This window comes from Sapajus apella, unplaced genomic scaffold (assembly GCF_009761245.1).
Source record: "Sapajus apella isolate SASKATOON/1434 unplaced genomic scaffold, GSC_monkey_1.0 scaffold83, whole genome shotgun sequence".
NCBI classification, from domain to species: domain Eukaryota; kingdom Metazoa; phylum Chordata; class Mammalia; order Primates; family Cebidae; genus Sapajus; species Sapajus apella.
The window spans coordinates 1,528,950-1,544,226 of NW_022437023.1; the positions used below are offsets into that span (position 1 = coordinate 1,528,950).

General features: G+C 54.1%; 1 protein-coding gene and 1 pseudogene across 9 annotated transcripts in view; one reads left to right on the plus strand and one right to left on the minus strand.

Moving 5' to 3' along the window:
• GRM4 (glutamate metabotropic receptor 4) overlaps nucleotides 1-15,277 on the minus strand; it is a 126,171-nt gene that overhangs the window by 91,567 nt on the left and 19,327 nt on the right. The gene's annotated exons all lie outside the window — the stretch shown is intronic.
• On the plus strand, nucleotides 1,110-1,618 carry LOC116533634 (annotated as a pseudogene). Its single transcript, XR_004261380.1, has one exon. The product of XR_004261380.1 is annotated as a ubiquitin-40S ribosomal protein S27a pseudogene (transcript).

Below are 15,277 nucleotides of genomic sequence, written 5' to 3' on the forward strand. Positions count from 1 at the left end.
GTGGGTCACAAGGTCAGGAGTTTGAGACCAGTCTGGCCAACATGGTGAAACCCTGACTTTACTAAAAATACAAAAATTAGATGGGCGTGGTGGTGGGCGCCTGTAATCCCAGCTACTCAGAAGGCTGAGGCAGGAGAATCGCTTGAACCTAGGAGGGGGAGGTTGCAGTGAGCCAAGACCACGCCATTGCACTCCACCCTGGGCAACAGAGCGAGACTGCATCTCAAAAAAAAAAAAAAGAAAAAAAAAAAAGAAAAGAAAATTGCAATAATGGCCTTCCATTTACAGCTTTTACATACATTATCTGTTTCCTTTCCTTCCTTCTTTCCTTCCTCTCTCCCTTCCCTCCTTCCTCCCTCCCTTCCCTTTTTTCCCTCCCTTCCTTCCTCCTTTCGTTTCCTTCCCTCCTTCCCTTCCTTCCTTTCTTTTCGTCTCTTTCTATTTTGGAGATCTTGCCCAGGCTGGAGTGCAGCAGTGCAATGACAGCTCACTACAGCCTCAAATGCCTGAGTTCAAGTGATCCCCCCACCTCAGCCTCCTGGTAAGCTGGGACCACAGGTGCACACCACCACACCTGGCTAATTTTTAAAGTTTTTGCAGAGATGGGGGTCTCACTATGTTGTCCAGGCTGGTCTCGAACTCCTGGCTCAAGTGATTCTCCCATCTCGGGATTATAGGCCTGAGCCACCGCGCCTGGCCGCAGTCTCCCATTTAAACCTAACATCGACCCAGGTAGGGAGATATTTGTCGAAATGCCCACTTTGTAAGTAAGGAAAACCTGCGTTTTCCTGCAGGTCCCTGGGCAGGGTTTATCTAGCAGTAGCTGGAGGTCCCGGCTTGGTTGGGCTGAGGTTCGAGGATTGGGGTGGGATGCAGAGGGGGAGGGAGGATGGGATTCTGCAGAGCTGCCCGGCTCCCTGGAAGCCTCCTCAGGGGCTTTCTGTGAAGCAGGGCTGAGGCTGATGACCCTCTGGGAGGAGTGGGAGGAGAGGAGAGGAAGGAGGAGCGAAGGCTCTAACAGCGCCACAAATCTGGTCCTCACATGGCAGCCAGGAAGCGCCTTTGAAAACATAAGTCTAGTCCTTTTCCATCCACCATCTGCAGTGGAGCCGCCCCCAAAATGCAGATTTTCATGAAAACTCTTACGGAGAAGACTATCACCCTCCAGGCTGAACCCTCAGATACGAAAGAAAACGTAAAGGCCAAGATCCAGGATAAGGAAGGAATTCCTCCTGATCAACAAAGACTGATCTATGCTGGCAAGCAACTAGAAGATGGACGTACTCTGTCTGACTACAACATTCAAAAGGAGTCTACTCTTCATCTGGTGCTGAGACTTCGTGGTGGTGCTAACAAGAGGAAGAAGTCTCACCCCACTCCCAAGAATAATAAGCACAAGAGAAAGAAGGTGAAGCTGCTGTCCTGGAATATTATAAGGTGGGTGAGAATGGCAGTCAGTCGCCTTCGTCGAGAGTGCCCTTCTGATGAATGTGGGGCTGGAGTGTTTATGGCAAGCCACTTTGACAGACATTATTGTGGCAAATGTTGTCTGACTTACCGCTTCAACAAACCAGAAGACAAGTAACTGTATGAGTTAATAAAAGACATGAACTAACAATGACAACGACAAAAGTCTAACTGTGTCACTCTGCCTGAAACCCTCCAAGGCTATCCACTGTGCTTGGAGTCAAAGGCCCAACTATCTCAGGGCCCACAGGCCTGGCTGATCCAGCCCTGCCACAGCTTCCCCTCCCCTCTGAGCAGTCCCCCTTGCTCCTCAGATGGGCCAAGAACATTCCTGCTTCAGGGCCTTTGCACTGGCTCTGCCTGCCACCCAAAACACCACCCAGCCACTGGGCTGCCTTCCTAACTCACTTGGGTCTGTGTTCCAAAGTCCTCTCCCCAGGTCTTCCCTGACTGCCTTGTGTACAGAGCCCTTCCCCTCCTTCACCACTCTCTAGCCCCTGGCCCTGGGCAGGTCCCTCCTACAGCACCTGTCCCCACTCATGTAAATGATTACATCACATCTCCTGTCTTTCTCCTGCTCCAGTAGGTCAGCTCCACGTGGGCAAGGATACTATGCATGTTTGGCTCCACTCTGCTGCATTCTCAGCCCAACCCAACATCTGCTCCTAAAAGATACTCACCAACTAATTGGTGGATATATGAATGAATGGATGTCACTATGCATAAGGCCATCATCTAGGCCACCATCACCTCCAGTCTGAACTGTTCCATCCGTCTCATCACTCTCTCAGCTTCAGGCCTTGCCCTGCAACCAACCCTCCAGTCCACAACCAAAGGAATACTTCTAACTCCCAAACCCAAGCAGCCACCATCCTGTGGGATCAAGTCCGCATTCTTGGCCTAAGACCCTCGATCCCCCCCAGCCCCTCTCTACTCGCCCCCTGCTAACCCTCCCGCACGCCACATTCCTGTCACAGACAAGCCCAAGATTGCACCTGTGCCCACCCTCTGCCCTGAGGACACTGCCTGGCTCCACATCTACCAAGAGCTATCCCATGCACACCTTGTCAGAACAGCCCTTGCCCTCCTCTGAGCCCCCAGGCCCTCACCTGTACCCCCACTACAGCCCTCCCATACCCCAACTTGAGCTGCAGCAAATCACGTGCCCGTCACACCTCCCCATCCAGGAAGGACCCAGATTTATTCACTCAGCAATCCTGCCCATCCCCACCACCTGCTCCAATATCTTGCATAAACTTGGAGCTCCAGAAATGTTTGCTGAATCAAATGGAATCCATTCAAAACACAGCCCAGGGAGTGTGTCCATTAAGAGGAGCCTTTCCTCCAGGTCGCCAGGATCTCAGGCTGCTCTGAGGACAAACGGACCTTTAAGTGCCACTAATCACTGTACCCAGGAGCAGTTGTCCCCAAATTCTGCTAACCTCTCCTCAGGGGTTGCCTGGGTGGAAAGAGATACACCGGGGTTGAGAGGTGGCCAGGGCCCTGCTGAAATGGCAACGCACTGCCTCTGGGCCAGCCACCAGCCAGAACTGCAGCTCCTGGCCCACCCCATAGCTCGCATGTGTGCGTGCATGCGTGTGTGTGTGTGTGCATGCGTGTGGCCACCCCCATGGGTGAGGACAGCAGGCACAACACAGCCACTGCTGAATTATTTATTCCCTACATTGTTAGCACAGTAGAGAGAGCAACCGTGTCTCCAGGCTTCAATTAAAATATCACGGCACCCGCACCGTCTGCCCGGCCACATGTCCAGCTCCCACCAAAACTGGCAGGAGTGCACCGCCTGAGAAGCATAAGCACCCCCAAGCCCAAAGTGCTGCCCCTTCCCCGACTCCCCTCCCCAGGCCCTGCTTCAGGACCTTGGACAGCAGCCTCCAGGGGCCTGCCCCAAGATACTCAGCAAACCTTTCATCCTCACAAAGACCATTTAGTAAATCGATGCCCTGAAAGAGCCTTTCTAACTTCCCAAAGGGGCCCTGGGACAAGCCTCGCTGGGTTTTGGGCCTAACTCCAATCCTCTGCCTGCTCCCAGCCCTCCCTAAAAAACTGTACAGCACGAGGCTGGGGGAGGAGATTTAGGTTCTCACCCCAGCTCTTCAAGCTCAAGGAGGAACTGTGGACACACCACCACACTTCCCTGGGCTCCATTTGTTACCACTCAGAGGATGAAAATGATGGTGGCCAGACTGTGGCCCCCACAGACGGTCAATAAACGGAAAGGGACTTTGAAGAGGTAAAAATGACGTACTGATGTCGGCCGCACCAGAAGAAGGCTTTAATTATACACAAGTGGGTTTTCTGCAGCTTCACTACCCCTACCCAACCTGGAAATCCCTGATTCTGTGGCACAGGCTCAGAATTAAGAAAGAGCTGATGGATCCTTCAGGAGCTGGCTGGGTCACAAACTAACTGGGTCACCCACAAGATTTAATTCAACATCCCCCGGACTAGAATATGAGGCCGAGTGAAATCAAAGTGGGCGAGCTGAAAAAGAGCAAGAAATTCCAAACACATGCCGCCTAGAACTGCAGAATGAGCACCAGCTTCAGGGACAGGCAGCGCTGTAGGCCTCTGCTGCTTTCTGAGCAAGCCTCAGTTTCCTCACCTGTAAAATGTGGCCAGTGATACTGACTTCCCAGCTGGTGGCTTGAACGATATAACCTGTGTAAAACACCTAGCACATGCCAGGCACATAAATCCATCCATTCATTTTATTAAGCACCTACTAGGCTCCAGGCACTGGAGACCAGAGCAGGGAAGAAGAGAGACATGACCTTGCCGGTAGAGCTGACCCCCCCGGGACCAGTGTTACTCTCTTCAGGGCGGCAGAAGGGGGGGCATTGGAGATGGGCCTCAGAACACATGTGAAATTACCAACACAAAGAAAGGTGGCAAGAAGGGACAGTCTCTTTGGGAAAATGATTGTCAATATCTCCTAAAGCTAATCATTCATGCAGCCTATGAGCCAACAATTCCACTTAAAAATATATACGAGAAACGAGCATTTACATCCACTAAAAGACATGTACACAAATGTGCAGAGCGGCTCTATTCATAATAGCCAAACACTGGACTCAGCCCAAATGTCCAGTGGCAGCAGAAAGGGTAAGTAAATTATGAATTACCCAAACAATGACACAATGAAATAGTCAACAGCAATAGAAGCAAGCAAACCACCAATAGACCCAATCCCAGGGGGTTCTCACAGACAATGTAAGCAAAAGAAGCTAGACATAAAAAACTCACTGCACGATTCTGTTTATGTGAGGCTCAAAACCAGGCGGCACCAGTCTATGCAGTTAGAAATCAGGCTATTGATTATCCTTGGGGAGGAGAGGATGTTAATGAGGAGGGACTCCAGGGATCTTTCCGGGGCACTGAGATTGTTCTCTATCTGATACCGGCACATGCATTTATAAAAATGCAACAAGTCGTACACCTGAAATTTGTGTAACTTACAGTGTATACGTTATACCTCCATTTTAAAGAAAAATGTAAAGGAATGAAAAGGCAGACAGAGTATTCTTCGTGGCAAGTGGACCAGTAGAAGCGGAGGCTGGCAGATGGGAAGCTGGGGGGATTCAGAGACTGGCCCCAGGGAACTGGAACTGAAAATGGCAGGGCCAGAGAGCGAGAACGAAGATGAGGTGGGCGAGACAGGCTGCACCAGCCCAAAAGGGCTTCCAAGGCCATGCCAACCTGGGAGCCCCAGGGGTGTCTGCCTCCTTCTCCCAGTCACCCCTGCCATAAGCCCTACCTGTCCATGGTGAAGGATACTTGTGAAGTCGTCCCTCCGTGCCAGCCTGGCTCCCTTCCCACCCCCTCCCTCAGCCACCACTCTCGATTTCAATCCCTGAGTTTAATTTCCAGGGTTTTGGGGGCTTTCATCCTGAGCAGGCATGAAGTAAAGCCACAGTCCCTGGCTCCCATGCCTGCAGTTCACCTGGCACGTCTCTCCAGGGCCCCACGTATCACCTGGGACACCTGGCTGCCGCCTACACTCCACCTGCCACGTCCACCTCCCCACCTGCCCCCACGGGGAGCTCACCTGAGCTCCTGTCTTTCCCAGGATAACTGCTCCAATTAGGTAGGGCCTCCCACCTCCTGCTCCTCACCACCCAGAACCCAAGGCTACACCGTCGCATCTCCTCATGGAGAGAGAGGCCACTGGAAATGCACAGATGCAGCCAGGGAAGCAGCCCCAAGACCTCACATCCAACCAGCCACCTGCGAGACATGGTACATGAAAGATGTGAGGGCCCCCCCCCCCACACCATGGGTGATGACCTAGCCTTTGAACACCAGGCTTCAAAGACTAATCAAGGATATTGGAAAATGCTCACCACTGTAGTCTAGTGGACAAAAGCTGGCTACAGAACCATATAGATGTTTTGATCTCAATTTGGTAAATTACACAGAAGAGGGCCTGGAAGGAAATACACACACGTATCAAGGTTGTCACCTGGATAGCAGAAAGAATGAGCAATTTCAGTTTGCTTCCTAATGCTTTTCTGTTTTCTTCCAAGCCTGCAACAAACATGCTGGCTTATAACCACCACAGCAGGAAGGGGCCAAGGGACATTGAGCCACACTCACACGGGGACCCGCCGCTGCCTGTTCCATGTTTAATGGGTTAGAGCAAGGGCTGACCTGATTTCAGCCTGCAAAGCAGCCACAGGCTCCTGCACTAAGAGCCGCTGGGCTAAGAGGACATACTCATGACTTCCAGGTGTGTGCAGGGGCAGGGCACTGTGCTGGGGCCTGGGACCCTGATTCTAAGCCCAGCTCTGATTCTAACTGGCTGAAGTGCCCCCACACACATTAACTTCACTGGGCCTCAGTTTCCTCATCTGTAAAAAAGCTGCCCTGACTGCGTTGTAGGACTCTTGTGTGGAACAATTAAGAAGTGACTGTGAAAGCCTGTAAATCATGAACTATTGGGATTTATCCCTGAGTACCCTGTTACCGTTCTCCACCAGGCCCTATGTCCTATAAGAAACGTTCTAAGAAACGCCCAGAAGTTGCCTACAGCAGGCATCTGAAAGTCCTGAAAACCGTGGGCCATCCTCACATGCTAATTCCCGAGGTGCACATAAAATATGCATTTTTTAATTGAATGGGAAACCAAACAAAAGGGAAGAAAAAGCCCACCTCCTTGTTCAACAGCAAAATTGAGGGCCTGTCGCAGATCTTCAATAAACATTTACCAAATGAATACAACTGTACAAACTGAAACCAAAGCCACTCACAATCTCTCATGAAGATTAAAATGTTCGTGGTTGAATCAGGTACCTGCTGTCTAACTTCCAGTAGGTTCTCTGCCTCATTTCTTTTAGGAACAGAGATTTGTTTTTCTCATATTGACACCTCTTTGTTAAAACAAATTAAAATGTATGATTCATCCCTCTAGATTCTGTGGAGATCCACAAAAGAAACTGGTGATGAGGCCGGGCACAGTGGCTCACGCCTGTAATCCCAGCACTTTGGAAGGCCAAGGCGGGTGGATCACCTGAAGTCAGAAGTTCGAGGCCAGCCTGGTCAACATGGCAAAAACCTGTCTCTACTAAAAATACAAAAATTAGCTGGGCATGGTGGTGGGTGCCTGTAATCCCAGTTAGTCAGGAGGCTGAGGCAGGAAGATTGCTTGAACCCAGGAGGCGAAGGTTGCAGTGAGCTAAGGTCCTACCACTGCACTCCAGCCTGGGTGACAGAGAGAGACTCTGTCTCAAAAAAAAAAAAAAAAAGAAAGAAACAGGTGATAAAGTCCCTGACCTGCTACATGAGGCCAGGTCAGATCGGCCACAGGGCCTCCTCTGGCCCATGGCCTGCAGAGGTGGAGGCCCGGCCACAGGACAGCACTGCACCAGCCCTGCCCCACCCCCGGTAGGAGGGCAAGGCGACCACATCCATGGAAATTGCAAACACACCTGCCCTTTGACCCAGCCCTCTGTGGGGAGGAGTCTGTCCTGCAGAGGTGTGCAAAATGGCCCATGCAGAGACTTCCACTGCAGCTCTGTTGGAGCTGAGATTGGAAACCACCTAATGTCCATCATGAGGAGACCAGAGCAGGAGCGCTACACGGCCACACAAAGAAAAAGTCCTTACACACCAACGGAGCATGTCCTTGGGAATGCTGCAACGTCACTCAGCAGGTGCTGCAGCGTTGGGGGGAGTAGGGTGGGCAGAATGCAGGGGCCATATATATGCATTTAATCCCCTTCCTACCCTAGGCCCATGGTGAAGATCTCCAAAGAACCCAGCCTCTGGAGGCATGTGACAGGCAGCCCAGCTCATGTGGAGGCCTGAGGTTCTTTAGAAGGGTGGGCAGGGAATAATGGCTGCCTCCAGGGCCAGGCTGGGATTGGGGCGTGTCTCTTCATACCTTGAAGACTGAGCCATAGGAATGTATGATGCATTCAAACAGTAATACGGTAACTTAAAAGAATGACCAAAGATTTTGCATCTGTTGGGATTGAGGGGGAAGCCAGGCCTGGGGAACCCAGTCTCCTCCAAGGCCACCGCATAAAGGCTCATTCAGGAGAGAGAGGCATCTCTGAAGGAGACCCTCAAGCACTCCTCCCCAGTATGCACCCTCTCGCCCTCCTCAAGGCCTCAGCACAGGGGTTGGGGCGCCCTGGCCCGGGGCTGGGAGGTAAGGGAGGGGGTTCTAGCCCAGGCTGACAGGCCAGGCCCTGTGGGGGTGAGGGAGGGAGGGAAGGTGGTGAGGGCTCCTGGCTTCCCCTTCTTGCCCCGTTGGGTTTGTTGTACTTTCCTAATTGATTTTGTGTCTGTGTCCCAGGGATACTTAGGACCATCTTAGAAAACCACTTAAGGAACTTAAAATAATCAAAGTACTTATAAGGCACTTAACATTTCCTCGCACTTCAAGCTTCTCATAAACCCCCTTCCAGCTGCTACCAGGGACCCGGCTGTCAGGAGCTACCACTGCAGGCAGGAAGACACCCATGTCACGTCCCCAGCCCCTGCCACATCACCCCCTCAGCCCCTGCAGCCTCCCAGGAGCAGGACAGAAAACCTCCACACACAAGCACATCACGCCCTCTCTCCCGGCCTCCAGGCCTCTGTCCTGGCTGTTTCCTCCTCCTGGAATGACCTCTCTGCCGGCCAGCACCCCTGTGTCCTACCCAGCTCACATCCTAGCTCACTGTGTCCTAGCCAGAGTCTCAGCATTCATTCTCCTCTTACAGGAAGCCTTCCCCGACTCCCCCACCCCCCCATTTTACATTAATAGACCCTGGCACCTTGTGAAAACCTGTGTTTAACAAGCCCTGGGGGATTCCAACTGGGAGGCAGAACCAGAAGCCATCCCCTGCACAGAATGTAGAGAGCAACGGGGTGGCATGGGGAGAGACCGGGAGGCTTATTTCCTACGGGCCTGCAATGCCACGCCTGGGCATGCACCGCCAGGAGCTCTCCCCAGAGCATAAGGAGACATTGGCAAGGATGTTGTAGAAGCAGAAAGATCACCGCAGAACCACTCGGGTGCCCACAACCGGAGGATGAACAAGTAATTGCACAGGGGCATGGTCGCACCGTGGAACACCACACAGCAAAGGAAACGGGCACAGCAACCACAGGCCACACGGCACTGAGCCGAAAAAGCAAGTGGAACACAGCAACACGATCCTGTTTTTATCATGCTTAAAACACACTAGCTGAGCCAGGTACAGTGGCTCACGCCTGTAATACCAGCACTTTGGGAGGCTGAGGTGGGAGGACTATTTGAAGCCAAGAGTTTGAGACCCCATCCCTTCAAAAACATGTATTACCCAGATGTGGTGGTTTGCGCCTGTAGTCCTAGCTACTCCAGAGGTGAGCAGGAGGAGGATCACTTGAACCCAGGATGTTGAGTTTGCAGCACGTCATGATCACACCACTGCACTCCAGCCCGGGTGACAGAGGGAGGATACCTTGTCTCTTTTTGTTGTTGTTATTGTTGAGATGGAGTTTTGCTCTTGTTGCCCACGCTGGAGTGCAATGGTAAGATCTTGGCTCACCACAACCTCCGTCTCCCGGGTTCAAGCAATTCTCCTGCCTCAGCCTCCCAAGTAGCTGGAACTACAGGTGCGTGCCACCACACTCAGCTAATCTCTTCTGTATTTTTGGTAGAGATGGGGTTTCACCATGGTAGCCAGGGTGGTCTCGATCTCCTGGCCCCATGATCCGCCCAGCTCAACCTCCCAAAGTGTTGGGATTACCAGCGTGAACCACCGCGCCTGGCCTGCAAAGTTTTCTTTCTTAAACAATTTGCAGTTGTTACTGCAAGATATCAATATGTGGCCAGGTCTTGGGTACAGGGTAATTCATTATGTTATCCTCTATAATTTTCCCTATGTTTGAAATCATTTATTAAAATATACACACACGTTGGTCAAAGAGAGAAAGTCCTTTGCGACGGACCCACATTGAACACGCCACTGGTTTTCAATAAAGTAAAAGGCCACATGGCAAGAGCCGTGCACGCTCCACTTCCTGTTGAAGCCTCCTCTCAGAACAGATCTGACCCCGGAAGCCACTCACCCTCACACATCGCCCCGAGTCTCAAGCCTCAGATTCCTCCCCTGGCTAGGGTCTCCAGCTGGAATTCATTCCCTGGGACGAAGTGTTGTTCTCCTCTGGCTGCTCTGCTATGGGGACCTCACTGGCCTCCCTGAATGCTTCAGGAGCCAGAGCTGGGAAGGAGGGAGGGGACTGCACTGAACAGAAGCACCACCCTCTCCAGGGTCCTGACTGGGGTTAATGCTGCCCCTCAGCCACAGCCCCACAGACCAAGAACGAGGTAGTAAGTGCTACCTCTGTCCGCTCCCATTAGGGCCCCACTCTGCCCAGCCAGAGCTCCCCCTCCAGGATATTTCAGCTCTGATGAGCACTCTGGAGCTGGCTGGGGACCAGGACCAGGCAGCGCCTTTGAGTCTGATTCCTGCTGAGGGCACCCGTGCTGGGGCAGGGGCCCAGCTGGGCAGAGCATTCCTCCTCCTGGAGCACCACCTCTCAGCAGACCCCAGGGAGAAGCTGAGGCCTGGAGACAATTGAGGTCCAGAAATGAAGGAATGAGAGGAGGGACAGCAAGGAGAATCCAGCCTCCTCCTCACATACGGGCCCACTTTATAACAGCTCCTGTTGCCTGAGCGCCTATGATGTGCCAGGCACTGAGCCCGTGACTTCATGCTGTTCCAGATAATGCAGCTACCCTACCCATTTTACAGATCTGGACATTGAGTTCCGTGAGGGCAAGTGGTCTGCCAAGGCCACAGAGCCAGGTGGCAGTGCCAAGGCTTGAACCTGGGCTGTCATTCCTCTTCTGAAGCCCAGCACCTGGCCTGGTCTCCCCCAGTCCCTGGAAGTCTGCAGAGCCAGCCCTCCTCACCCCCACAGGCGAGGAGAGCAGGGCCCTGAGCTGCGCTAAGACTTGTCGGGGGCTCAAGGGGTACCCTGCATCAGAGGGAGGGGTCTGGGTGGGGTGGGTGCCCACCAGGAAGTGCTCAGTACTGAGATGCCTGAGGCCACAATCAAAGTAAGAGGCGGGCAGGCATGCAGGTGGGTAGCCACGTAGGTGAGAGGCTGGGGTGTCCTGCAAGGAGAAGGTGGGCTTCTTGCCTCCAACCCTTAACCACAGGCCACCAGGGATGAGGCTGTCCCACACCATCCAGACAGAGAGGAAGCCCAAGTCCAGCAAGGAGTCCAAGAGGTGCCAGGCGGAAGACAGAGATGGGGTGGAGGGCACAAGAGGGAAACACAAAGCCACAGTCAGGAGGAGGCAGGGAGCCGGAGACATACAGGCAAAGAGGGGACAAAGCTGTGTGCCAGCTCTCCTCCCCGCGACAGCGCTGCGGGCTGTGGAACCAAGCATGGAGGCCCGCTCTGCCTCTCCTCACCTCCCTCAGCCCAGGCCTCCAGCAAGTGGCAACCGTAAAGGTCAATTGGAATATAAAGCGGAATTTGCCTTCCTTTCATTTCCAACATGTCTGGGTCATCAAAATGCTAGTTTAGTAAGTTGGGAGAAAAATGAAGACATACAGTTCATTCAGCAGTGGGCAGGGGGAGGCGGGGTGGGGCTAACCCTGAAGCCTAATGGGGGGTCCACCCTTGCTGCGGGTGTCCCTCAGTCCCACACCCAGGCCCCGGGCTGGTGGCTTCCCCAGTTTGTCTGTCTGTCTGTCTCTGGGCCAGGCACTGAAATTGGGAGTACGCCCAAGAGCAGTTCAGCCCAATCTTGCTCTCAAGGTGCTCAGGAACTGTCAGGAGAGACACGGATTCCTGCAAGAGGCCCCACCTGCCCTGGGAAGGTCAGGAAAGTCCTGCTGGATTTGAGTGAGTCTAACTGCCCACAAGGCAGCAAGAAGGGCATTCCAGGAGGACACGGCCTGAGCCGGGCCAGGAGGCAGGCCACGGAAAGCACCGAGCGTGACCGGGTGAGGAGGAGCGGGGTCAGAGCCTGCCTAATCCCGTGTTCTTGTTTACAGAGAGGGCAGCCACGTCACCCAAGGTCACACAGCAAGTCAGCAGAAGACGCAGGCCCAGAAAGCAGGACCTGGGCCACGGGTGGCTTCACTGGCAAGGCGAGACCCTCAGCCCTGCCCAGCATAGAGAGCCAGAGATCACCCTAGGCCCCAAGCTGGGCGACCCAACAGTGTGAAGGACTGGAGGACCCCAGGTCACTGAGTCCCCACGCAAGGAGGCTCTGGCTCACCTACCAGAGTCACCCCTTGGTCAAATGCGGTGATGTACCCCTGCAGCACCAAGCTCCCCACCCTGCATGACTCAGGCCATACCCCTCAAAGCCCCTTTGAATGCTCCTTCCACAGGAGATGAGAACAAACATGGCCTGGCCCTGCATGAGCCGCCACAGTGCCAGCTCCCACTGCATTTTCACCGCACCCTGAAAGGTGCACCTGCTGCTGCCCGTCTCCCAGCTGAGATGAGCAGGGTCCAGGAGGGTCAGATCTGCTGGGACTGGGATCTGCACCACTCCCACGCACCACCTCCAGAGCCGGGGCTCTGTGCCACACTCCACAGTCTACGCGCCAGGCACTGCCCTGGCCCTTGCTTCCACGCATTTCATCCTCACGGGGACTGTGAGGTGGGGGCTGCAGGCATCCCCATTTTACACACAAGGAAACTGGGGCACACAGAGGCTCTCCCAGGCAACAAACGGCAGAGTAGGGGTATGGATGCAGGTCAGCTGGCCCCACAGCCCCTGCAGCAGCCGCCACAGTACTGCCCTTCAGGGCTCCCCATCTGACTGGCTCTTCCTCTCTCTGGTATCCAGTGCCCAACTCTGTCCACCCTCAGGCTGGGAGCTGGGGGAAGTAATGGGATGGGGTCTGAAGAGGCCCAGGAAGGCCCAGGTATGCAAGAGCTATCAGGGTAGGAGCCTAGGGAAAGAAGCCTCTCACAGGGGCCATCACCTCTGTGGCTTCACAAGGGCTGCTCAGGGACCATCTACCCACTTTACAGGTGAGGAAACAGAGGTCCCGAGAGACCTGGTGACTTGTCCTCCCGTGACACCCTCTGCAGCAAGAAGGATCAGGAGGGGTTTGGAGGCCTTCTCCCGGGTCCCCGGACTGTCTTGGATGGGCATCTCAAGCTCCCAGCTCAGATCAACAGCCAAGCAGAGTCCTGCCCCTGGGTCTCTGTCTGGAACATGTTACTGCCTCTGCCTAGAACACTCTTCCTCACAGCCACAGGGCGGCCCTCCACTCCGTTCAGGCTCAGCACAAGTGTCCACTCTGCAACAAGGCCTCCCCACCAACCCTGTTTAGACTGACCTCCCCTCCCGTGCGGCTCTCCAGCCACTCCTCGCTTTGTGATTCTGCAGTGAGCAGCCGTCCTGACGATGCACACTGCGCTTTGCCTTCTCACCGCCTGCCTTCTCCCTCCAGTGTGGAAGCCCATCAGAGCAGGGATCGCCCATGTGCTTCCTGCTTGATAAAGTTCACTTGGAGGGGTGGTTCTCCACCTGGAATGCCCCTGTCATCACTCGGGCAGCCCAGGCCCCATCTCAGACCAGTAAAATCTGAATTCCTGAGGCGGGCCAGGGTAGGAGGCTTTTCTAAACTCCCCAGGTGATTCCAGCATGCAGCTGAGAAGGACCACTGCTCTTGCAGAGCCGGGCACGAAGGAGATGGCCAGTAGGTTCAGTAAGTGAATAAATACATGCATGGCTCTTTACAGATGGACAAACTGAGTTCCAGACGGGAAAGAGGAAGCCAGAAGCCAGCAGCCATTAACTTGAGGACCACTCCTCCGACTCAGCCCCCACCTCAGCCCTTCCATAATGCCTTGCATCACATCCAGAGGCCCCACTAGCTCCTACCTGGGCTCCAGAGCCCATGGGGCCTCCATCCAAAGCCTCTCCAGGAGGTCTTCCCAGAGGCCCCAAAAGGCCTCCACGCTTGCCTTTTAACTGCAGGAATGAGCCTATTGCCCGTCCAGTCGCCGCATGCTAAAGCTGACATTCCACCTGCCTCCACTGCAAACCCACCCCCCGTACCTCAGCGTGCCCCTCGGAGGAAGCAGGCTTGAGAGGTCCTCAGGGTGGGTGGGGCACTCCCTGGAAAAGAAAACCAAGGACTTGAGGCATCTGGGTCAAGGGCCAACTGGGCTCCTAGGTGTCCAGAAACAGGCCCTGGGCTCACAGTCTTATCGGCCCGCTGGGGATCCAGGAATCCAGTGCTCCCTGAACCCCTCCATGACTGTGACAAGCTGCCAGGCTTGAGACCCACTGGAGCAAAGCAACTCTACCCCACCGGCCCCAATTCATAGGGAAGGGCCCGCCCAAGGGCACAGAAAAGACTGGCTGCCAGTAGCCAGGGGGGCTCTGAGCCTCCCCTCAGGGCTGCTGGGGCTGCCCAATGCCAGGGTTCCCCTCCTTCTACACCCCTTCCCCTCTCTATCCTGGCTCAGGCCTGGCTCTTGTCTGGAGGGTCCCCTTCCCAGGCTCTCACCACAGTGGGGTCTGGGGGAAAGAGACTGTCACGGCAGGAAGGTTCTCTGCCCTCCCCTCAGGAGAACTGGCCCTGACAGTCACCCTCAGCAAGACCTACTTCAGACACCCCTTTCTCTCCTTCCCCAGGCCCTCATGAGCACTCCAGCATCTACCGAATCCTATTCTGTATCCCCAGCCTCCCCGAGCACCTCCTGAGGGCTTTGGGCACATTATCACTTCTGCCAGCTGGGCATCATAGCATCATCACACCCATTTCACAGGCGAATAAACTGAGGCTTGTAGAGGCCATGTAGTAAGTAAGCATCAGGCCAGGTCTCAAACTCACCCCTAGCTGGTAGTCAAGAAGCAGGAGAGCAGAGTGGTGAAAAAAAGGTAGATTCAGGGCCAGATGGCCTGGGCTCAAATCTGGGCTCCACCACTTACTACTGTGTGACCTTGGGCAAGTTGCTTAGCTTCTCTGTGCTTTTGTTCTCAGTTCTGCGAAATCGGGATAACAACTGTCTACCTGCCCCCAGGGTTGCTGTGATGGTGAGGACAAGCCCGGCACAGGGTAAGTGCTATGTAAATGGTTTAATTATTTCACCTCAGTCACCTCTCAGAGAGGGCCCCTTATGTACCCCCTCCAACATTCACAGAGCAAGCCCTGTTGGGACAAATCTCTAATGACAGCCTAAAATGGGACATGGTGATCCCCTTTAACAGGGAGCAAAGCTTTAGGTGAAAGGAATTCCCTGAGTCAGTGAGGATGTGGAGAAGGTGTTTTGGGGGAAGAAAGACATCCAGCTGACCCTGGATGCCACCAGTAGTGGGCACTGGTGG